General features: G+C 35.3%; 1 pseudogene; it reads left to right on the top strand.

Annotated features, from left to right (window-relative positions):
* The first annotated feature begins 11729 nt into the window (after positions 1–11729).
* On the top strand, positions 11730–12538 carry LOC127742965 (ATP synthase subunit a, chloroplastic-like; annotated as a pseudogene).
* Positions 12539–24353: the final 11815 nt, after the last annotated feature.

Here is a 24353-nt window from a genome sequence, read left to right as displayed (position 1 = left end):
AACGCAAAAGAATCAATGGATTCTATTCCAACCTGATTGAGAACCGACAGATGATTAGCCGTGCTGTGACAGAGCATTTGGACCATTTTCACTGAGAGGATGGGATGTTGCCATCAACAAGGGTGATGCCTCCAGACGATTAGCCGTGCAGTGACAGCGCATAGGACCATTTTCCCGAGAGGATTAAAAGTAGCCATTGATGATGGTGATGCCCTACATACAGCTTGCCATGGAAAGGAGTAAGAATGATGGGATGAATGTAATAAAAAAGTAGAGATACGAGAGGAGCATAGCATCTCCATACGCTTATCTAAAATTCCCACTATTGAATTACATAAGTATTTCTATCCCTTTTTATTTTCTATTTATTATTAATTTTCGAAAACCATAACCATTTAATCTGCCTAACTGAGATTTACAAGGTGACCATAGCTTGCTTCATACCAACAATCTCTGTGGGATCGACCCTTACTCACGTAAGGTATTACTTGGATGACCCAGTACACTTGCTGGTTAAGTTAAACGGAGTTGTGTCCACACATAGTTGAAAAAGCAATGAATTTTACAAATACAATAACAAAGGAATCACAATTTCGTCCACCACCAAACAAACCAAAATTGCATATGAAGAAACTTTGTTAGGTGTATTTGACAGATTTAAATGGTAAATAATAATGAAATAAAATGATTTGTTTTAAAGTTTAGAAATGATTTGAAAACCTGCTTGTCGATAAACCTTGGAATGGTTTTATCCAGACCAAATGATTGTCATAAGTTTTCATTTTACAATAGAAAATTTTGTCACAGAATCCAACCAAGCCCTATGCAGATATATTTTTATTTACAATAATAAAGAACAAATGATATATATAGGTCACAGATTTATAATGTTACAAGTGGTGGAACCAATGCTACATATTACTAATTTGGTGTGAAAATCTAGCAAGTACCTATAAAGCCAAGAGAAATATTTTTAGGATATATGCAAACAAATGAAAACTGAGGGACTTACCACATTGTCATCAACCTTGAACCACTTGTTTTGACTATTCTTCACATAGATTACATAGTGACCAAAAAAGGCAGTATTCATGATATCCAAGTGAACAACTACACCATACAATCATGAAAGGAGCCAAGTCAAGAGTTTTAGAAAATTGGATAGGCTTGTTAAGCTTCCTAAACTTTCCTGACTACAAGACAAATGTAACAAATTTAATGTACTCTGTGCATATAGATAGCACAAATGAAGGTAATAACATATATACTTTGACTTTAAGACATAAAGCACCTGAAATCTCTTTAATGCAATTGTAAGAACATTAGGTGCCTCAGAAATTGTCAGCTTCTTCTTGGCCTTCTCATAAGATTTACATCTTCAAATGGAGAGGTTACATTAATAATATAGAAAACTAACTTTGAGCACAAGCAATTTGAACAATAAAAGCAAAAATGCCAAAAAAAATGTTAGTAAGCCAAATAACATACCAAAGCCTTAGTAATCCACAATCCACATAAAATGCCAATGTTAAAAATACTTGTACACCAAACAAGATTCTGCAAGTATAGGAGAAGGCTAGCTAGAGCTTCCATATGTGCAGACACTCTAGGAGTGATTTTCTCTTTTAAAGTTTAAACATTTTTTAGGACTTAATCCTTTTTTGCAGGATTACAAATGCCTACACTGATTTAAGGAACTAGTATTTATATCTTAAAACAAAATTCAAGTTCTTATTATATAACAACACTGAAATTTTTAAAAAGGCCCCTCTAGGACCAACCAACCTAACACAATGGTACTTGTTTTCTCCATCCAAAGAATTAGTATTTGTAAATCATCGAAGAGCTTCCTGCAGGGTTGCTATATCCCCTTCTAGTATGAGGTGTATGTTTACTCTCCACATTATTTGAATTAATGGATTTTAAAATAATAGGAATTTATCTATTGCAAAAGCATGACAACACTGTGTTGGTGCATTATAACACAGAAAAGAAGGAAAACATAATAATTTAGTATATTTCAATATAAACATAAATTACCTTTGATCTAAGGTAACCCCCGAATGTTAGACCAATTAAAATAGTGTCCTCTTCCAATGAGCCAGATACATCAACCCCAGTATTCATAAGGCAAACAAATTGCATTGTGTCAATGGTATGTCTGTTGAGTATAACACTAGCTTTAGAATGTAGTCCTTGAAGAAAATATGCAGTCAGGGGTGGTGTAAATACTAAGCACTAGAATACAGCATTGGCATAAAAGCTACAAAAATAAATGAACTGACAAGCTCTTTGAACTAATTAAGGACTAAATATATATATAAAAGGAAACATTACCTTCATTATATCAGGATCACTCCATGGACCCTTGTTAGACTTAAGACATCCATCTTCGTTAGGACATGTACATGAGCCACCCAAAAAGTCTGAAAATTACTGTACAAATTCATTTATAAATTTCAAATCAATTAAAAAGTAATAGAACTTAAATGAAGTGAGTGTGACAAAGGCACAGTCATATACATAGGTTCAATGACTTCAAGTAATTTACACAAAGACTTAGATTCAAGAATTTGAAAATTTTAGAAATTAACATAAATTCAGTGGCAATGCAGGAGAAGAGCATATGGTATATTATTAGCTGGAGTGTTACATTCTCTACCTGTATTTTCATAATAGTTTTGGAGTTAAGAAATTTCTTTGCAGCAGACCAAAGCATCTTCTTAAACTCAGGACCGCTGCCTTTTATCTTCAAAGTACTCAACATTTGATCTTCTCTTTCTGATTTTATCATGACCACATTGTCCTTTAGAGCCTTTCATAGAAGAATTTAGAAGCAAGAGTGATTAACTAGAAATTAAATATCATGAATTGACACTTTACAACCATAAAAAATTAGATAGCAGTAGAGACATGATAGCATACTTGACACTTTAAAAACATATATAACTAGCAGCAAAATTCGGACATCCTTTACATCAGCTAACATATCTGCCCCTCCATAGCCAAAGAAAAGTGGGAATTCTTTTGGAATGCTAGTCATATCATAAGGAGGAGAACTAGGTTGTCCATAGTGTTGTATATTTTCTTCTCAATTTTCCATATTTATATTTTGTAATTTTTCTTGTTCTTATATCTATTCAAATTGACAAGTAGGAACATACAAGAATAAGGGTTTATGAAAAGCCATATATGAAGAAACATTATTCATTAATTTAGAATTTTATAAAAATATAAATAAAAAGCTTCAAATTAAACAATATCTTGTTATTGAAAATTTATAAAATAAAATTATTAATTGAAAGATGTACTTTGTGATAAATATATCAATAAAATAAGACTTTTAACATAAAATACCTAATAAAAAATACCCGTCAATAACAAAGTTCTCAGATATTATTATCTAACTGAAATACTTACTTTGTGATAGATGTATCAAATTCTTTGTTGATGATGCTTCTGGTTCATAAGTAGCAAATAATTCCAGCCTTAAACCATTTATGCAGCAATTGGGACCTAAAATTTTGATTAATAAATATCAAAATAATGCTTAATGGAATCAAAATAAAGTACCTAAAATTCATCATTCCAATGACAAAAGTACCTGTAAAAAGATCTAACATATTTGAACAGTCCCTCGGTTTTAGTACTTTGTAAATTATCTTAAAAAATTTAGATGCAATTGCCCCAATCATTAGGAGAGCATATTAGTAGTGAAACATTTTGTATTAGTTCTTTTATCCAACGGAAACCAATTAATATGAGTGTTCTCTAATATGCAAAAGTTTGAAATAGATAAGAAGTGAAATTTTAACATAAATTTTTTTATTACTCGTTGGGAACAAATTTACGAATGCCTATCCAGTAAGCTTTCTGTTAAAATATCAAGAAAAGAGAATAATTTCGTTAGATCAATTTGTATTTGTTGACATGTTCATTGCTCAAGTAGAGTATATTTACTTTGTGGTTTATGTGTATCTTACATCTGCTATGAAAAAGTCACCACCAAACTTTGATGGGGTGAAGTAATATGATTCAAATGAGCAATTAGGCTAAGTAATGCCACTGATCTCAACATATTCAATGTTGATTTTTGGAAAATTCAGCTAAACCTATTGAAAAATACCAAAAGTAATGAACACCCCTATACTTCCCTATGTACACTATAATACAATAGAATGATGAAAAAATTACCCTTTAATAATGACAAACAGACAATGTCTCTATGAACTCTCTTCTCTCAGATTCCACAAAAGAAGATAAAACTAAAAATGAAAACTTAGGCTTCTAAATATTCAAACCAAATAATTAATTGAGCAAAAGAAAAATTCAACAACTGAAAAATATGTCGAGAAGGAGAAGTAGCAATTGTTACCAGAGAGAAATAGAAGAGCAGAGTAGCAACGAACAATGCAACAAGTTTGGCCACCAAAGAGAAACTGAAGAGCAGCAACAGCCGTTGGCAACGGTGACGGCGGCAACAACAACAAAATCCTGCTAATTTTAGAATTAGCAAAAATATAAAATAAAAAATAGAAAATAAAAAAATAAATGGAGAAGATCTACTGGCAGCGACGATCTTGTGTGCTTACGCAGAAGACCGGGGACAGTGTAAGCGGCGAAAGTGCGATGCTGTGAAGAGGATGCAATAGCAGAGCCAAATGTAGCGACAACGTCGTTTGTGAATAGGTGCTTTCTCTCAATCGATCTCAGAGGTTTGAGTAATTTTGATGATTTTGGTAGTTTAGGTACAATCTAACATTTGATAACTATGAATTTTACCCCAATCATCAATTATTAAGGTAAAAAAAAACTCTAAACCCTTGTGGTTTGTCCAATTTTGTATGCCCTGGTACTAATTTGAGTAAATTGTATGAACTAACTTGAGTTTATGTTGAATTGGAGTTGAATTGGCAAATTGGAGCTCTTGGGACAAAGTTTTGGTGGCTAGAATTTTGTTTGAGTTAATTTGGAGTCTTTAAAGCTTGTATTGTAGCATTTTGAGCTTAAGAAGGAATCGGCCAAGGTATGATTTTGGTTTCTCATAGATAATGTATAATGTTACGTGAAAACTTAGACTAGTTGACCATAGTATAGGTTGAATTATGTGAACTTTTTAAGGTTTAGTAATTTTAGTGAAAATATTGAGTTTATTATGAGCATGAGATGATGATAGATATGGATGATGATTATGAGGATTGATGATGATTATGAGTTTTGATAATGATATATATATTTGAATATAGTTGGTGTTGTTTTGGGATTTGAAACATTGGTTTCGAAGTGAGCTTTTGGTAAATATAATAGTTTGAAAATTTTTGGTAAAACTAAATTTTTGACCGATTTCGACGGGTCATAACTTGGCTTTCGAACTCTCAAATTTTGTTAAATTTATCTTGAATGAAAATTCAGTCCGTGAAGTTTATAATGTTTGAAAAACATATTAAGAATGGTATTTAATGAAAAAGTTATGCGCATCCAAAGTTGGGGGTGAAAAACTGAATTTTTTACTTAATAGCTTTTTGAAGCTTTTGATACAGGTGTGTATGCAAGCATGCACACGACACGGACCCTGGGCTCTGCCCAGACGTCCCGCGTATCTAGACATGGCGTGCATACGTGGAATGTGCCAAATGACAGGTTCGGGTACGCGACCAATGCTACGCGATGCGGGGATGTTTCCCTGCCCAAGGGCTCGCGTATGTGGGCAAGGGGCGTGCATGTGAGATTGTCCAATTTCACACTTCTGCGTACGCGGACATGGCCTGCGTACTCAGAACTCCTGTTTTCCAAAAAAAGTGTTTTTAATTTTCAAACCATTCTTCTAGTTTTCCAAACTTCTGTAATTACCAATGGAGTTTCTCTAGCTAGTGTTTAGGCTTTTGGGATGAGCGAGAGTGTATGGGTAAAATAAAAGAGGTAGCTTCTGTTTTATATTTAGATCCATAGACTTAGGATGACAGTGTACTGTGGGTATATTAATCAGAGCGGGGCTTTGGGGGTGTATTGAGTAAATTAAGGAGAACATATTGGAGTATATGGAAGATAGGGTTGCATAAATATATTTTTAAGATTATAAAACTATTTTTTAAAGGAGAGGATTCCCTTCTTTGTTCCTCCTGGTATTGTAAAATTGCCTCCAATGAGATGGTGGGAGATTAGGATCCCCTCCTTTGTTCCTCTTGGATATATCAGAACGTACCTACTGGGTAGACGCAAGGGTTGTGGTCCCCCCTAATTGCTCTAGGTTGGTTAGTATTGAGGCTCTCCGGGTAGATGCAAATGTGTGGTTTGCCCCACTTACTCCGAGTTTTGATGATTTGAGTTTCCTGGTAGTAGGAAGGGTTGCGGTTTGCCCTACTTGCTCCAAGATAAAAATTATAAATTATTTGCATCTCATTCCTTTGATCCTACATTGTAATTGTGGCCGGACACTTATATTGAATGATTATGATTTTTTAGAATAGGGATGCACGCACACAGGAACTGTCCATGGTTAGCTACCAGACATGTCAGGTTTGGCTAGATAATCGATAAATGAGACTCCTCGACCATAGGACAGACATGCATCATGTGCATTTGTATGATTTGTTTGAGTATTCATAGTTTTGTTTGCCTATTTGTTTATATAAGTCTATATGCTACATGACTTAACTGCTATATCTGTTTCTTAATTGTGTATTACTTGTATGCTTTGTATGTCTTTGTAACTAAGAGATCCTCATGCTGGCGGAGGTGACACTGAAGATAGTTCCACCAGTGATTAGAAGGTTTGAGTTGACAAGAGGTGAAGATCTAGGGTAGAAACAGAATCCCCTTAGATAGATTACCGAGATTTATGGTTTAAAATTAATTTTAAGTTTGAATATGAGTGTCAGAGTTCTAGGAATGCCTCTGACTTTCCCGGGACCTTATATATTATCTATGTAGGCACATCTACCATGCTGAGAACCGATTTCATACGTATTTGTTATTTTCAGATGTAGAACATGATGTGCCTCGCTGAGCGTGCTAGATTTGCCTTTCTGTTGGATGTGAAGACTTATCCTTTGGAGCTCTTTATATTATGTACTTTCTCCGATTTTGTATAAAAACATCTTTTGTCCCTCTTAGAAGTTGACTTTGGCGAACTAGGATTTGTATTCTGTATTTTGGATATGGTTGGCTTTTATATATATATGTATATTTATACTCTGGCCACCTTTGCTTCGCAGGTCTAGTCTGGAGCTTGTTATCTGTACCTTTGGAGCTCTCATCTGTATATTTATGTTTTTATCCTTCTTCTCAATCTTGTTGATCCTTCCTTTCATTTTTGCCTATCCGTTTTACGTGTATCCAGTCGTGAGTGATGCAATTTTCTGTTTCGTTTTCCTTAGCTTATTTTTCAAAGCTCCTAGCTATATTATCCTTGTTATATGAGTATATATTTTTGTTTTTAGATGTCGTAGGGCCTCGCCACTCTTGCTTTATGTCCTAGGTGTAAAATTCTGTGTGGTTGGGTGTTACATTATGATATTAGAGCAATTCGTTCTTGTAGAGCTTGAGGGACAGACTGACTGTGCTTTTGATCATACTCTAGGTGTGTGTATATGCTATTAAGGATATCTAACTCATATATGTTGCATATTTGTTCACGAGCATGCATTTGGGACTTTAAAGCACTAGACTTGAGATATTGAGACTGATCACTTTGATATCGATTGTTTGGTATAAACAAGAACCAAATGGCGTCTCGTGAACGTTGTCAAGGTCGAGGATGGAAGGGTAACGAGGTAATCATACCAATAGGTAGTTTGACCGAATTTGTAACTGCAATGGCGAACATGGCTGCTGCCATCAATATTGCTGCAATTGCGACTAACATAGTAGTGGATAGGATGAGACAACAAGCCAGAGATGGAAATGAAGGTGGTAATGAACATGAGGGTGAAAATAATATTCCTAGTGCAGTGATACCAATGGAGATTGTGAGTTATCTGGAGTTAGTTAACACGGGTCAAGTAACGAGAGAATGCTTAAGAAGGACTGCGGTGGCAAGGAGTGATCGCTGAGGATTCTATAAAAAGAAGAAAGGAAATAAGATTACACCAAGGATCCAGAGTTTCATGAGGGTTTATTATGTCACTTCACATCCTCAAAGCCAAAACATTGACCAGAGGAATGATAATCGTCAGGGTATGGAGCAGAAGAGCAAACTAATACTCATTCAGATGATTTGGCTTGCCCAAAATGTAAAAGATATCATCAAGACAGACCATCCAGGGCTGCGCTAGGCGTATCTTACAAGTGTGGAAAACCAGGACATATGTCTTGGAATTCTCCACACAGGAAAAACCGAGATGTAGCTAAATCTGATTCTCATACCCAAAGTTATTGTGAACTAGTAGCTAAATTTTTAACTGCTTTGCATAATGTTGGTATGTAGCATTCATTCGTAACGCATGAATAATTTATAAGAATCGTAATTTCTAAATGAATGACTGACCGATGACTTTTAGTCGTTAATACAGAGTGATATTTGGTTAATATAGAAGAGTGGCTAGGTTCTTAGAGGATAATAATAAGAGTGACGCAACAGAAGTGGGTTGAACTATTTCAAGCATTCAATTTGTTTTATACCTAAGGGATCAAAAGTGTCGAAAATTGCACGTGATTATTATTTGAAATCCAGTGATGTTGAATTGCGAGGAAGAGGAATGACACGAATTTAACCTTTAGCTACTAATTGTCTAGGAGGCGAGTTAAGTAGAGACCAAATTCCTATTGCAAGAGAGTTTTCTGAGGTATTTTCTGAAGGTATATCAAAATTTCTATCATAGATAAAAATTTAGTTTGCGATAAACTTTGTGCTGGAAGCTGGACCAGTTTTGATTGCGCCGTATAAAGTGACCCCGTAGAATTGGCAGAGCTTAGGACCTAGTTGAAAAAATTGGTTTGACTAAGTGTTTTTTTATGGGGAGCACCTGTATGTTGATGAAGAAGAAAGACAATAGCAGGAAGCTTTATGCGAGGAAGAAAGTGTGCCAACGAATCTTCTCAACTCAATCTAGCCTTTCTTTTTGTAACCTACATTGAAATTCTATTTCGGAGTTCTTCTTAACGATTTGACCACCTTTCCAATTTTATTCCTTACATGCATGAATTTTGTCTCTTCTGGGATGAGCCTGAACTTGTCTTGGTATAATCATGTAATCCTTAAATCTTGGAAACTTACTGTGAGTGAAGTGGCTCTCCTTTGCAAACTTGTGTTTTTTTGACATCAGCTGAGAATTACTTGATTCGATATGCTTTGTCCTCTCTCTATCAAGATTTTGAATTGAATTTCTTTCTTGATATGCACTTTAATTCTTCTCTTTGTCCCTTTTGTTATTTTCTAAGACTTAGTTTGATCACCATATGTGACATCCTTCTGCTTTCTAGCAAACACCTTTTGTATAGTTTGGTCGCCTTTGAGCCTAATATCTTGTTGGAAATCAACTCGAGCATAGTTAGCATCTCGTACAATTTCTAGATATACCTATTAAGACATTAAATCTTTAGAGCAAGATTTCTGAACGCAGGAGATGAAGTGTGTAAGTATACAACATTAAGATGAGTTTTGGAGCCTTAATTTTTGCCGACCGTATTTCCTGTGATTAAGTTGACGTGCCAGGATGCACTAGTTGTATGGATGCCTGAATCTGAAGAAAGCTTTCGGACCTTGAGAGAAATATTAAACTCAGTGCCAGTATTCGTAATACATGAACCTAATGAACTAATTAATGATTTCTGCAATGCATTCTTGAAGGGCTTAGGGTGCACGCAGATGTAACATCGTGATGTAGTGACGGACATCCTAAGCAAGAAGTTTCTAAGTGTTACTTGGATGCTAATTCAGGAAGAAGAATTGTTAAGTGAGTTTAGAGTCTTAAGTTGGATTTTGAGAAAGTGGCTGAAGGAGTTGGACTGAATCAATTGCAACTACAAACAATGGAAAGACTAAAATTCAGGAAAGCGCAGCAAGACAACAGAAAGCTACCAAGGATGTTGAAGTCTGTTAAACAAGGGAAATCAATAAGAGATCAAGGGAGACAAAGAAGGAACTTGGAGGAATAAGAAAAGGGGTTTGGAGGAATAAGAAGACATTAGTGTGCCTAATGTCAGAAATTGACACGTAAATGATTGTCTGAAGCTCACAGGAGCGGATTTTCATTTCACCCTGAAGTAGCTAAGATGTACCATGATTTAAGAGGATATTTTGGGTGACCTGGAGTGAAGAATGATGTAGCGGCACATGTGACTCAGCATTTGACATGTTATAAGGTGAACTATTCATTGAAAAAATTGGCGAGACTATACATCAGAGAGGTAGTAAGGTTACATGATGCGTGAATCACCTCCATATTGAAATGAAACCGGAGAATCAAGCATCTTAGATTCCGAAATGATAGTCGAGACGACGGAAAAGTGATCAAGTGAAGATTCTCACTACGAAAAGCTGACAGAAGAGTTATGAGGACATGAGGAGAAAATTTTTCAAGTTTGAATAAGGAAGTCCTGTATTTGTGAAGGTTACTGCAACAAACTAGAATCGATGAGCAATCAAGATTAACGGGTTGACGCCGAAGTGTATTGGGACCTGAGTTAGTGGCACAGAATGTTTCAAATTCTGAAGAGATTGGGCTGGTGGCATATCAGGTAAATCTGCCCCTACATCTTTTGAACTGGTACGACGTATTTCACGTTTTGCAGTTTCAGACGTACACTTCTGATGCGAATCACGTTTTAGAACATGAACTAGTGCAATTGAGAAAAGATCTAACACATTAAGTAACTCCGGTTAGAATTGACAATACCAGTGTTAAGTGGCTACGCAGAAAAGGAGTTTCGTTAGTAAAGGTTTCTTAGAATTGAGCTTTAACTGAGGAATACACCTGGGAACTTAAGTAAAAAAATGAGAGAATAGTACTTTTACCTATTTTCAGGTAACTGAATCTGAATTTTGGGGACAAAATTCTTAATTAGATGGGTAGGATGTAAACTCTACGAAATTAATAAATAATTAGTCAATAAATTAATTATTATTCAAAGAAATTAAAAAATTGAATTTTATAGTTTAGAGGAGTAGAAATATTTAAAATACGAATTTTGACACTAATTTTAAAAATTTTGGTCCAAAATTGAGCCAACGAACTAAACCGATTGAACCAGGCCCATATTGGGGCCAAGCCCAACCTATATATCATCATCATCACCTTTTCATTCAGCCACAAATAAATCTTACCTCGCGCCGTAAAGTGAAGGACAACAAAGTGTCACGACAGTTCTAAGGCTCATATAATATATAATATATATCCAAGAATTTATATAACTAGAATCCCGATGAAGGAATAAAAGCTCAAAATCACATAAAGCGGAATTACGAAACGCAAAGCGTTCACACACAATAACTAAACGAGTAGGTACGAACAGAACAAGACATAATACATAAAGAACCTTGTAGATAGCTCCAAGATACACAAGGTAATAATTAAATTAATAAGATATATATAAATATATATAAGTATGATGTACCAAAAATAGGACTAGTCACAGCCTACGGAGTTTAGGCCGTCTAGTCAAACTGAAATATAAAAGAGTTTTGGAAGTTTAAAACAGATGGTTATCTGGATGCTTTTTATGGAAGTTTTTCATTACAAATGTAAGAAAATTTGCTAAAATAAATCTATATACTGATAGACAAGTAATTGATGCAATTCCATGTTCTATTATGTTCCATCAACACATTAAAAAGATTATATGAGATATCTTCCGTGGAAGTAGGTCAACATCTCTATTGGCAATTAGGGAGGTTCCAAGTGCATGCCCAAGTACTTATAACTTCTTGGGTCGTAATTGCTATCTTATTGGTTTCAGCCATTTTAGTTGTTAGAAATCCGCAAACCATTCCCTCTTTTGGTCAGAATTTCTTTAAATATGTCCTTGAATTCATTCGAGATGTAAGTAAAACTCAGATTGGGGAAGAATATGGTCAGTGGGTTCCCTTTGTTGGAACTATGTTCTTATTTATTTTTGTTTCAAATTGGTCGGGGGCTCTTTTGCCTTGGAAAATAATACAGTTACCTCATGGAGAGTTAGCTGCACCCACAAATGATATAAATACTACTGTTGCATTAGCTTTACTTACATCAGTAGCATATTTCTATGTGGGTCTTTCGAAAAAGGGATTAGCTTATTTTGGTAAATACATCCAACCAACTCCAATCCTTCTACCAATTAACATTTTAGATGATTTCACAAAACCCCCTGTTGCTTAGCTTTCGACTTTTCGGAAATATATTAGCTGATGAATTAGTAGTTGTTGTTCTTGTTTCTTTAGTACCCTTAGTAGTTCTTATACCTGTCATGTTCCTTGGATTATTTACAAGTGGTATTCAAGCCCTTATTTTTGCTACTTTAGCTGCGGCTTATATAGGTGAATCCATGGAAGGCCATCATTAACTTAACAAATTTAGGAAATAGTCTTTTTTTTAGTTTCTAGTTTAGTTTGACTCGCCACAATATATTGTGTGGCTAAAGATAATATACTTAGGTAACAAAAATACATAAAAGATAAACAAATAAGTTTTGAATTCTGATTCTATTAATTGAATATTTATAAATACGGGGTTAAATTAAATGCAATAAAATTATAAATAAATATATGATTTGGTAAAAAAATAGAAAAGATTCCTCTAATGAACTCCTTGGGAACTTCTATAGTAAACGGAATTTATAGAATTGTAATCAATCAAATATTGGAAATCCCTGGTATCTATTATCGGTCAGAATTGGACCATAACGGGATTTTGGTCTATGCTGGCACTATAATATCAGATTGGGGAGGAAGATTAGAACTAGAGATTGATAGAAAAGCAAAGATATGGGATCGTGTCAGTAGGAAACAGAAAATATCTATTCTAGTTCTACTATCAGCTATGGGTTTGAATTTAAATGAAATTCTAGAGAATGTTTGCTATCCCAAACTCTTCTTGTCTTTCTTGAATGATAAGGAAAAAATTGGGTCAAAAGAAAATGCCATTTTGGAGTTTTATCAACAATTTGCTTGTGTAGGTGGAGATTCTGTATTTTCTGAATCTTTGTGCAAGGAATTACAAAAAAAATTCACCAACAATGTGAATTAGGAAGGATTGGTCGACGAAATCTGAATCGAATATTGAATCTTGATATACCTCAGAATAATACATTTTTGTTACCATGAGATATATTGGCAGCTGCCGATCATTTGATTGGAATGAAATTTGGAATGGGTACATGATGAGCGGATAATTTATACGCTTTTTGGCATTGTTTTTAGTATGTTTTTAGTATATTTTAGTTAGTTTTTGTTATATTTTTATTAGTTTTTAGTTAAAATTCACTTTTCTGGGCTTTACTATGAGTTTGTGTGTTTTTCTGTGATTTCAGGTATTTTCTGGGTGAAATTGAGGGACCTGAGCAAAAATCTTATTCAGAGGCTGAAAAGGACTGCAGATGCTGTTGGATTCTGACCTCCCTGCACTCGAAGTGAATTTTCTGGAGCTACAGAAGCCCAATTGGCGTGCTCTCAATTGCGTTGGAAAGTAGACATTCTGGAATTTCCAGCAATGTATAATAGTCCATACTTTTCCCGAGATTTGATGGCCCAAACCGGCATTGCAAATCAGCTTCAGAATTCCCGGCGTTTAATGTCGGAACTGGCACAAAAATTGGAGTTAAATGTCCAAACTGGCATAAAAGCTGGCGTTTAACTCCAGAAAAAGTCTCTACACATGAAAGCTTCAATGCTCAGCCCAAGCACACACCAAGTAGACCCCGGAAGTGGATTTTTACGTCATTTACTCATTTCTGTATACCCTAGGTTACTAGTTTACTATTAATATGACCTTTTGATATTGTATCTCTACCTCATGACACATTACACGTTTTTCATTGTATCTTCTATGACATGAGTCTCTAAACCCCATGGTTGGGGGTGAGGAGCTCTGCTGTGTCTTGATGGATTAATGCAATCACTACTGTTTTTCATTCAATCACGCTTGCTTCTATTCTAAGATATCACTTGTTCTTCAACTTGATGAATGTCATGATCCGTGACACTCATCATCATTCTCGCTTATGAATGTGTGCCTGACAACCACCTCCGTTCTACTTTAGATTGAGTGAATATCTCTTGGATTCCTTAATCAGAATCTTCGTGGTATAAGCTAGAATTGGTGAGTAGGATTCAAGGATTGAATGACTGTGACGAGCTTCAAACTCCTGAGGGCTGGCCGTTAGTGACAGACGCAAAAGAATCACTGGATTCTATTCCAACCCAATTGAGAACCGACAGATGATTAGCCGTGCTGTGACAGAGCGCGTTGAACATTTTCACTGAGAGGATGGGAGGTAGCCATTGACAACGGTGAAACCCTATATACAGCTTGCTATGGAAGGAGCCTTGCGTGCTTGAAGAAGAAGACAGTAGGAAAGCAGAGATTCAGAAGATAGAGCATCTCCAAAACCTCAACCTGTTCTCCATTACTGCAAAACAAGTACTCATTTTCATGTTCTTTCACTTTTCACAATTAAACCTGATAATCATTGATATCCTGACTAAGAGTTACAAGATAACCATAGCTTGCTTCAAGCCGACAATCTCCGTGGGATCGACCCTTACTCACGTAAGGTATTACTTGGACGACCCAGTGCACTTGCTGGTTAGTTGTGCGGAATTGCAAAAGTGTGATTGCAATTTCGTGCACCAGTACACTTGATGATATGAATCATTTGAAAAATAAACGTATTCTTTCCATAGCAGATCTCTTACAAGATCAATTCGGATTGGCTCTGGTTCGTTTAGAAAATATGGTTAGAGAAACTATATGTGGAGCAATTAGACTTATATTAATTCTCTTTCTCTAAAAATATAGAAGAAAGGGGTTTGTGCACCAATATCTGCCATAAAAGGTCCCAGCCATAATAGGTGAGAAGCTATACGACTTAATTCCAACATAATTACTCGAATATAGCTGGCTCTTTGGGGTACTTGAATATTTTCCCACTGTTTTGGTCCGTTTACAGTTATTGCTTCTGTGAACATCGTAGCTAAATAATCCCAATGTGTTACATAAGGCAGATATTGTATAATTGTTCGATTTTCCACAATTTTTTCCATCCTTCTGTGTAAATAACCCAATAATGGTTCACAATTAATAACATCCTCACCATCTAGAGTAACAATAAGTCGAAGAACACCATGCATTGATGGGTGGTGAGGTCCCATATTGACTACCATGAGATCTTTTCTTTTAGCTGTCCCATTCACAGGTTTTTCCTCGATTTATTCTTCCATGAATTTCGAAAGAAAAAAATTAATCAAGATTCAAGACCTAAAAAATCGAATAATTCAAAATGACTCTTCAAATTCAATTAACGAATTATTGACTCCCGCATATCCAATTGATTTATTAATTTGTTATAGCGTATTCTATTTTTATTTGACAAATAAGATAGTAGCCGTCGTCGTTTTCCCAAAATTTTTTGTAAACCTCTTTGAGATCAATAATATTTTCGGTGCAATTCCAAATGTGCGGTAAATCTTCGTATCTTATTGGTGAAATTTAATACTTGAAATTCAACCGAGCCGGGATTTTTTTCTTTTTTTTTTCTTGTGAAAATCCTGGTAGAAATAAATTTATTACCATAAGTTAAAAGCTTTCTTCTCCTCCTTTCATATTTTATAGATATCTTGTTTGATCTGTAATAGTAATGATACTAATTTTAAATTAGGTATTTTGTATATACAATAATATAAATTTTCTTAACATTTTGCGATTCTGATGTTAAATCATACTATATTTTTGTAAAAAAAAAATGGTCGATTTAAAAAATAAAATACTAATTATATATATAATTATATAGATAAAAGTAGATATAAGACGATAAGACGATTTTTTCGATTCTTTTTTGTATCTAAAGGATATATAATTGAATTAGTATCAAGGCTTCAGAATACAATTAACACAATGCGTGTGTGCATCTATGCGTGCATCGATTTGTATCCGCATACCGGATATGTTTCGCTAAATTAAAGAAAGAAATATAGATTATAGATTAACGACCTCTCAATCGTGGCTACAGATGTATCCTTACTATACTTAAACGGCTTCCATTATCGGTGTCAAATCAATAGCGATTCATACAAGCTAAATCCTCTAATCGAAAATTTGGCCAAAGAAAAAAATGGAAATTCATTAGGTTTTTTTCTATCAAGATCCTTATTTTCAGCCAAAACGTTACAGTAATTATTTACTTTATTATTCTTATTGTAAAATGTTGTTTTTCTATGTGCACTATTTCTATTCTTAGAATTGAAACAAATTAGAATTCTTAATTCTCTACGACGTCTAGCGCAAAAAAAGAATTCAGGAACAAGCAAATCATAATGATTTTTTTCTTTATTTTCTGTTACTTTTTTATCTCTTGTTCTTGGAATAGATTTTGCAAAGTTCGTCTTGTTAAATATGATGAGTTTGGAAAACTCTATTTCTAATTAAGTGATGATCAAACATTATTACTATGATTAATTGTAAGAATTATTAAATTAATATTGGACTGAATGATTAAATTAATTTTTACAATGCAGGATTATTTGGGCTGAAAAATAAATTTCTGGTGCAAGCCAAATTACATTCAGCCTTTGGTTTTGATAAAATATGATGAGTATGGCTGAATTAATTTTTTGTTACTTGGGCCAATATAATCCATTATGGTTACAAGTCCAAGTTGAAAATGCTTTTTTATTTGCTATATGCATGACCCAAAATTTATCAGGAAATCAAATGTTACTATTGGGCCAGAATTAAATAATTGTAACAACTAAGCCCAATGTTAATTCCTCATGCATGATCAGAAACAAATGAAAGAAGGAAAGCAAATATTGCTTCCAACGGATCCAGGCATTTCACTATGTGATGGATTCCAAAATTTATTACATTGTCATTTATTGCATGGGAACTATGAGAGAGAAAGCAAGACACTTGATTTGATTGTAGCACTAATGACTACACGCTACTCAGCAAGGAAAGAATCATTTCATTTAATCTCATTCTCTTTCCTAAATCAATGTTTTTCAAATTTCTCTCTTCTCTCTCTATTTGCTTCTCTTCTTCGGTTATTATCCAGGAAATAATGGAAGCTATGTTAAGCTACCAAAAGAAAGAAGAAGCTGCATGCATCAAGACCATCAAACTAATGATGGCAAGAAAATATAACTCAATAAAAGTATGTTGTGGCTGAGATTATCACCAAAAGTGGTAAGATTTGGTGAGGTAATCTCGAGCTCTCCATACCCAAAAGAAAGAAGGAGATTCGGCCAGCAAGTAGGAGATCTTTGGAGGCATGGCTTGTCTCTGATTCTGCTCAACCACCACAGGAAGTAGCTAGAGTGGCGAAGTGATGGAAGAGGCAGAGATTGGAGCAGATGAAGTCATCATCATCATCATGAAGCATCAAGGGCCAGAAATCCATCTTGGAGAGTAAGCCAAGGATGGAGCGCTCGGATTGATGAAGAGTGATGACCAAGGAAGAATGAGAGGTATTTGCATGTTGGGTTTTGCATGAGTTACCTCTTCTCTTTCTGTGGCCGAACCAGTTCTGTTTTGAAGTAAAGGAAGTTAAGCTTGTTTTTGTTTCAACTGTGAAGGCTTCTCTTCTCTATAAAAGGAGTGAACAGTCACGATTTGATTAAAGGAGAAAGTGTGAGAGTGCAAGGCACAGAAGTCTCATAGCTACCTAAGCTTATAGATTTTTTTCTCCTTCAATGTATTCTGTTTTGTAATTTTTCTGTTTAATATTGTCATGTCTTGAGTCTCATGGAAAAAGGCAAACAGTGAGGTTTGTATGAAAAAGCCATAGAGCGGAAAAAGGCAGAGTGAAGGCAAACAATGAGGTTTGTATAAAAAAGCCACAGAGCAGAAAAAGGCAGAGAGTGCAAAATTAAAAGAAAAATCCATAGATGTCTTTAGAGTTCCTTTGTACATTTGTGTTGTGTTTCATGATTCTGTGGGAATTCCCTTGTAAGTTGAGTTAGCACTTTACAGTCTGTAATCAAGAAGATTATAGTGAAATTCCATCATTTTTGTGATGGAGACTGGATGTAGGCTGCATTGCACTTAGCAGCTGAACCAGGATATATCTGAGTGTAATCTTCTCTCTCTACTACTCCATTTCTGTTTCTGCTGTATAGGAGCTAAAATAAAAAATATCTCGTGCCAAGTGACGAGACAAAAATAAAAAGTCTCGTGGATAGGGACGAGACAAAAACAGAAAAGTCTCCTCAAAGACCAGAAAGTGTATTCAAGAAAAAGGGATCTAAGATTCAACCCCCCTTCTCTTAGCCACTGAAACCATCAAAATATACTCATAAATTGAGTATATAATATATCGCATTTATTAGTATTCTAGATTTAGAATACTATACATAATAATATTATACCTTGGATTTTGAAATATAAAAGAATCTCTCATAGAATAGGTTATGTTAATATTAGATAGAATAATGAAAAATTTTACAATTAGATAGAATTCTAAATAGATTAAATAATTGAACTCTAGAAATTCGATATTCCAATCGACTAATAACATATATTACAATCGACTAATAACAACTACTAATTTGTTTTTGTTAGATTTTTCACATTCATAGGAGTACATTTATGTTTTTGCTTTACGACTATAATATTTTTTGGGCATTTCTAATAATATCCAGTCTTATTCCTATTTTGGCATTTTTAACTTCTGGAATTTTAGCCCCGATTAGCAAAGGGCCTAAAAAACTTTCTAATTATGAATCGGAAATAGAACCAATGGGTGATGCTTGGTTACAATTTCGAATCCGTTATTATATATCTAACATTTTGATAATTGTTGAATTTTATCCCAATCATCAATGATTAAGGTAAGAAAACTCTAAACCTTTGTGGTTTGTCCAATTTTGTGTGTCCTAGTACTAATTTGAGTGAATTGTATGAACTAACTTGAGTTTATGTTGAATTGGAGATGAATTGGCAAATTGGAGCTCTTGGGACAAAGTTTTGGTGGCTGGAATTTCGCTTGAGTTAACTTGGAGTCTTTGAAGCTTGTATTATAGCATTTTGAGTTTAGGGAGGAATCGGCCAAGGTATGATTTTGGTTTCTCATAGATAATGTGTAATGTTACATAAAAAATTAGGCTAGTTGACCATAGAATAGGTTAAATTATGTGAACTTATTAATGTTTAGTAATTTTGGTGAAAATATTGAGTTTATTATGAGCATAAGATGATGATTGATGTGGATGACGATTATGAGGATTGATGATGATTATGAGTTGTGATAATGATATATATATATATATTGTGGAAGAGTTGGAAAGGATATGGATATCATTTGAGTATTGTTAGTGTTATTTCTGGATTTGAAATATTGGTTTAGAAGTGAGGTTTTGGTAAAAATAGAGGTTTGAAAATTTTTGGTAAAACTGAACTTTTGACCAATTTCGGCGGGTTATAATTTGGCTTTCGGATCCTCAAATTTTGTAAAATTTGTCTTGAATGAAAATTTGGTCCGTAAAGTTTATAATGTTTGAAAAACAAATTAAAAACAATATTTAACGAAGAAGTTATGCACCGAAGTTGGGGTGAAAAACTGATTTTTTAAACTTAACTGCTTTTTGAAGTTTCTGATATAGGCTCGTACGCGGACATTCACGTGACACGGACCCTAGGCTCTGTCCAGACGTCCTACATACGTGGACATAGAGTATATATGCGGAATGGACCAAATGACAGGCTCGTGTACGCGAGCAATGCTACGCGACGCGGGGATGTTTCCCTACCCAAGGGCTCACGTACGTAGACATGGCTTGCATATGCGGAAATTCTATTTTCAAAAAAGTATATTTTTAAGTTTCAAATGATTCCTCTAGTTCTCCAAACCTCTGTAACTACCAATTAAGTTTTCCTAGCTAGTGTTTAGGCTTTTGGGATGGGCAAGAGTGAATGGGTAAAATAAAGAAGTAGTTTCTATTTTATATTTAGAGCCGGAGACTTAGGATGACAGAGTATTGTGGGTAAATTAACTAGAGTGGGTCTATGGGGTGTTCTGAGTAAATTAAGGAGAATATATCTGAGTATAGAGAAGATAGGGTTGCATAAATATATTTTTAATATTATAAAACTTATTTTTAAAAGAATAATTGTTTCATCTGAGCACTTTTTTCTTGAAAGTGCGACCCCAGAAAATGATGGAAGGTGAGGATCCCCTTCTTTATTCCTCCTGGTATTGTAAAATTGCCTCTAGCGAGATGGTGGGAAGTTAGGATCCCCTCATTTGTTCCTCTTGGACATATGAAAACGTACCTCCTGGGTAGACACAAGGGTTATGGTTACTCCCCACTTGCTCCAGCTTGGTTAGTATTGAGGCTCCCCAGATAGATGCAAGGGTGTGGTTCACCCCACTTGCCCCGGGTTATGATGATTTGAGCTTCCTGGGTAGTAGCAAGGGTTGCGGTTCGCCCCACTTGCTTTAGGATGGAAATTATAAATTATTTGCATCTCATTCCTTTGACCATGCGTCATAAGTGTGGTCGAACACTTATACCTTTCGAGCTCTCCCCCATGGATATATATATATATATTGAGTGATTATGATTTTTTGAGTTTGGGGATGCACGCACACAGTAATTGTTCAGGGTTAGCTATTGGACATGTCAGATTTGGTTGGATAACTGACAGATGAGACTCATCGGCCATAGGGCAGACATGCATTATGTGAATTTATATGACTTGTTTGAGTATTCATAGTTTGGTTTGCTTATTTGTTTATATATCTCTATATGCTACATGATTTAACTGTTGTATCTGTTTCTTAATAGTGTATTACTTGTATGCTTTTATGTCTTTACAATTGAGAGATCTCTCATGCTGGCAGAGGTGACGCTGAGGATAGTTCCACCGGTAATTAGGAAGTTTGAGTTGATAGGAGGTGAAGATCTAGAATAGAAATAGAATTTCCTTAGATAGATTGCTGAGATTTTTGGTTTAGAATTAATTTTAAGTTTGAATCTGAGTGTCGGAGTTTTAGGAATGCATCTGACTTTTTTGATACCTTATATATTATCTATGTAGGCACTTCTACCATGTTGGGAACCTCTGATTCTCATTCCATATGTATTTATTATTTTTCAGATGCAGGACGTGACGCGCCTCGCTGAGCGTGCTAGATTTGCCTTTCTGTTGGAAGCGAAGACTTATCCTTTGGGGCTCTTTATATTATGTACTTAGTTATATATGTACTTTATCTGATTTTGTATAAAAACATGTTTTGTCCCTCTTAGAGGTTGACTTTGGAGAACTAGGATTTGTATTATGTATTTTGGATATGGTTGGCTTTTACATATATGTATATTTATACTTTGGCCACCTTTGCTTCGCAGGTCGAGTCTGGAGCTTGTTATCTGTACCTTTAGAGCTCTGATCTGTATATTTATATTTTTAGTCTTCTTCTCAATCTTGTTGATCCTTCCTTTCATTTTTGTCTATCCGATTACGTGTATCTGATCGTGAGTGATACGATTTTCTGTTTCGTTTTGGTTAGCTTCTTTTTCAAGACTCCTAGCTATATTATCCTTTTTATATGAGTATGTATTTTTGTTTTTAGAGTTCGTAGTGCCTCGCCACCTTTACTTTACATTTTAGGCATAAAGCTCTGTGTGATATGGTGTTACACATGTTGCTATTTTACTACTTTAACTTGCTTTAATTTCTATTAACTTGCCACTGATTTATGTTACAAATTGGTTGTGTTATACTTGGTTTCAGAGCCTGTTGATGCTGCTGCTACCACCAACGGAGATGATGTGGCTGGCTTAAATGGAGCTGCTGACAATAGATCTGGTGTAAATATCCATAGATCTGAAAGAAGAAGACATGTAGGAATAGGCAAGGGTAGAAGAAGGGGTAGAGGAAGGACTGCTGCTACATCTTCACAACCACTCCCTACCACACCTGCTACTACATCTTCACAACTGCTATCCACCACACTTGCTGCTTCCTCTACTCAACCACCTCACAAAGTTGCTACTTCAGATTCTCAGACTCCAACCACAACTATCAATGCAGCAAATTCTGAGCCTCCTATCATAGCATCTCCTGGATCTTCACAATTTGTCTTACCTCCTGTTTCTGTAATCTCCCAATCTCTCCTACCTGTCACAACTACAGATTCTGATGCACGGAAAACTTGTCTCTCAACAAATTTTCTTCAGCAAGTGTACCGAATTGTCGTCAAGTAAAAACTCACTGTAGAGTGAGGTCGAATCCCACAGAGATTGATTGATCAAGCAACTTTAATTAGAGGAATGTTCTAATTGAACGAATCAGAATTTGATTTGAGATTTGCAGAAAATTAAATAGGGGGAAAGTAAATAGCAGAAAAAGTAAATGCTAGAAATAAAGAGCTGAATGTAAATGGCATAAAGTAAATTGCAAAATCTTAAATGGGAATGGGGGAAATGCTCATTAAAAGTAAATGGCAGAAATTAAAGAGAATGGGTAAGATCAGAAATGGGAGTTCATTGGGCTTAGGAGATGTTGCATTCTCCAGATCAAATTCATTTTCATCTCTTCCTCAATCAATGCATTCATTGATCTCCTTGGCAATCTTAAGTGATCGAATTCCAATTCCTTGGTAATCCAATCTCTCAAATCTTGATCAATAGCCAATTCCTTGGTCAATTGCTCATGAGAAGAGATGAAGTATGGGCACTGATTATACCACATGCATTCCCAAATCAAGTATTCGTAGGATTATAGTCACATATCCATCCAAACCCAATTTGATCCAGCATGAGAAAGCATTTCTAGCATGATCTCTTCATTCCTTTTCCAAGGTTCCGAAGAGATCCAAGTATGAATAGTTTCTTTTCCAAGATAACTACCCAATTGGATGAAGATTGAAAGCTTTCTAGTAAAATCAAGAGAAAAGATAGAAGAAGAAGAATAAAAACTAATATTGATCCATCAAATTACAGCAGAGCTCCCTAAAGTTTCCCAAAAAGCTCCCATCTAATTCAAAGCTACTCCTATATATACTACTCTTCTGATCTTCTAATTGGCTCTTCAAATCTTGGGTGTGGGCCTCTGGATCTTGAGTTTGAAGTCAGGCTCCTAAAGTTTTCCAACCCCCTTTTAATTCAAAGCTACTCCTATATATACTACTCTTCTGATCTTCTAGTTGGCTCTTCAAGTCTTGGGTATAGGCCTCTGGATCTTGAGTTTGAAGCAGTTATCCTCTTTATTGGGCTTAGCTTTGCTTGCAGAGAGAAAATATGAAGTAGGCAGGGACTTTGGCTCAAGACGTTAGTGGTGTCAACGTTAAGTGAAAGTGTGGGTTCGAGAACGTTAGTGACAATTACCTTTTTCACTAACGTTCCTAATCCAAATATCATCACGTTGACTTCAACGTTAGTGGCACTAACGTGACCACTAACGTTGCCTCTTGGCCCTTTGCATATGTTATTGGGACTTACCTTTCCCAATAACGTGATGAGTCACCCGTTCTTCTTACGTTAGAGTCTACGTTAACTAGGTTAACGTGGCTGATGAGCGGATAATTTGTACGCTTTTTGGCATTGTTTTTAGTATGTTTTTAGTATGATCTAGTTAGTTTTTAGTATATTTTTATTAGTTTTTAGTTAAAATTCACTTTTCTGGACTTTACTATGAGTTTGTGTGTTTTACTGTGATTTCAGGTATTTTCTGGTTGAAATTGAGGGACCTGAGCAAAAATCTGATTCAGAGACTAAAAAGGACTGCAGATGCTGTTGGATTCTGACCTCCCTGCACTCGAAGTGGATTTTCTGGAGCTACAAAAACCCAATTGGCGCGCTCTCAACAGCGTTGGAAAGTAGACATCCTGGACTTTCCAGCAATATATGATAGTCTATACTTTGCCCAAGATTTAATGGTCCAAACCGGCGTTCAAAGTCACCCTCAAATGAAAATGCTTCAATGCTCAGCCCAAGCACACACCAAGTGGGCCCGGAAGTGGATTTTTACGTCATTTACTCATCTCTGTAAACCCTAAGCTACTAGTTCTCTATAAGTAGGACCTTTTACTATTGTATTGATATATCTGGGTAGCTACCTTTGTTCTTATGCTATCTTAGATCACTGGGAGGCTGGCCATTCGGCCATGCCTAGACCTTGTTCTTATGTATTTTCAACGGTGGAGTTCCTCATAGATTAAGGTGTGGAGCTCTGCTGTACCTCGAGTATTAATGCAATTACTATTGCTCTTCTATTCAATTA

This window comes from Arachis duranensis, chromosome 10, assembly GCF_000817695.3.
Source record: "Arachis duranensis cultivar V14167 chromosome 10, aradu.V14167.gnm2.J7QH, whole genome shotgun sequence".
Lineage (NCBI taxonomy): Eukaryota > Viridiplantae > Streptophyta > Magnoliopsida > Fabales > Fabaceae > Arachis > Arachis duranensis.
The sequence above is the reverse complement of the archived record's forward strand: the minus strand, read 5'-3'. Positions and strand labels throughout refer to the sequence as shown.